The following is a 2,232-nucleotide window of genomic DNA, read 5'->3' as shown; positions in this document are numbered from 1 at the left end:
GCTCAAGTCTAGTACTAAAGCCATGAAGATTGGACCAAGAAATAAGTGATGAAAAGGTATTCATTAAAACTAGACAGATAGCTCAACACATGTGGAAAGATAGCTTGACAGCTTCTCGACACCTTCTTGACAGTTGGCTATCTATCGAGCTCTTCAGTTGATTGTTATCGCAATCTCGACACCTTCTCGACAGCTGGTGGATCGATCGAGAAAGCTTTTGTCTCCTCGACACCTTCTTGACACCTCTTTCGACACCTAGCTATCTATCGAGGTTTAAAGCTCGACACCTCCTCAACACCTCCCGATCGATCGAGGTTACGGGAAATCAGAATTTTTAGATTTGATTTTTGCGCCAGGCTTTTGTATTTGTGTAGGGTTTCTTTCCTCACAACCCTAAACCTATATAAGGCTTATTTTAGAGGCTGTCACATAAGAGAATACAAGGAGAACATATGCAAAAGGTGACCGATACCTTATTCTCTCTAAAAGAAGCTACTGCATCTTTGCGCCTTAGGGTTTTGTAACCAAGTGCTTCTTGATCTTCATTGTTGATGAAGTGAAGAACTTTACAGCCAACATTCTTCTTCCTCAAGTTAGTGAGTGAGTCACGAATTAGGATTCGTGCAAAGGAGTTAGTCACGTATTGGGATCTGTGCAACAAAAAGGCTAGTGTTCATATATTTAAGAGTTCAGAAATTCTGAAGCGATAGAAGGTTTTTGCTGTGAGTTCATCTACGGAGATTATAGAGTCTAGGGACAAAGGTTTTGTACTAGATCTGAAACTTCTCTTTACTATAGTAGATTACTTTTCGAAAAGATTTCCTCCCAGGTTTTTTACTGTGAAACTGGTTGGTTTCATTGGTTTTTCTAGGTCATCATATCTTGTCTTATTTACTTTTCCGCTGCATTCATTATTAACATGATATTGATGTTTGTTTGTTTTAACAAGTTTTATTGATAATAAATCTAATTAACAACTTAGATTTAAAACTTGTTAATTCTATCAACCGGAGTCTAAATTTCCCAAAGTGGTATTAGAGCGGGTTTACTTTGATTGGATTAATTTCCTGAGTGTGATCCATTGACCCCTGTTATCATGGATAGATGACAATCTTTATTTATACCTCCTTTTATTTGATGGAACTAATTATGCGTACTGGAAAGTTCGTATGAAAGTCTTTTTACAGGCTTTAGGTAAACAGGTATGGCAAGCTGTTGAAGTTGGCTAGATTAAGCCAAAGGAAGCTCCGGTGGATTGGGATGATGCAACAATCATAGCGGCAAATTTCAACAGTAGGGCCTTAAATGCTTTGTTTTTTGGGGTGGCCAATGAGGAATTCAAGAAAATATCATCCACGGAAGTTGCCAAGGAAGCTTGGACCATTCTTGAGACCACCTATGAAGGTACCAAGGCAGTAAAGACTGTGAAACTTCAACAACTCACTAGTAGTTTTAAAGAAATAAGGATGGAGGAGGATGAGACCTTTGATGAGTTCTATGCTAAACTCATGGATATTGTGAATTCTACTTTCAACCTTGGAGAATGTATTGTAGAATCCAAAATTGTTAGGAAAATCCTTAGGTCCTTACCTGAAAGATTCCATGCCAAGATCACTGCCATTGAAGAAGCAAAGGACATTGATCAAATTCCTTTGATTGAGCTTATAGGGAACCTTCAAACCTATGAGATGGGATTAGATTCAATGGGAAAAGGTGGAAAGAGTAAAAACTTGGCTCTTAAGTGTATAGAGGAAGAGATTGAGTACTCTGAAGATGAAGATGAAAGTGAAGATGAGGATGAGGATCTAACCTTCATAACTAATGAGATTATCAAACTTCTCCAGTTTGGGAAAAAGGACAAGGACAAACCTCCCAGGAAACCTAAATCCTCAAGGAAGGGTAAGAATGAAAAACCCCTCATCCAATGCCATGAGTGTAAAGGTTTTGGTCATATGAGGATAGAGTGTTCAAACTACCTCATGAAGGAAAAAACTAAGGATCTAAAAGATAAAGGATTGGTTGCTACTTGGAGTGACACGGATGACTCTTTTGATAATTTTGTGGATGAATGTCGTCACGTTATAGCCTTTGCTGCTTCAACCAATAAGGTGATTGTGGAGAATGCTAGTGACAGTGAGGATTCTTCTGATGATGAAGTACCTAAGAAGATGACCCTTTAAGAAGCTTATAATAAGCTATGCACTGAATTCATAAAATCTGAAAAGACTTCTC

Source organism: Quercus suber, unplaced genomic scaffold (genome assembly GCF_002906115.3).
Source record: "Quercus suber isolate HL8 unplaced genomic scaffold, Cork oak 2.0 scaffold_577, whole genome shotgun sequence".
Lineage (NCBI taxonomy): Eukaryota > Viridiplantae > Streptophyta > Magnoliopsida > Fagales > Fagaceae > Quercus > Quercus suber.
Note: the sequence above shows the minus strand (reverse complement) of the source record.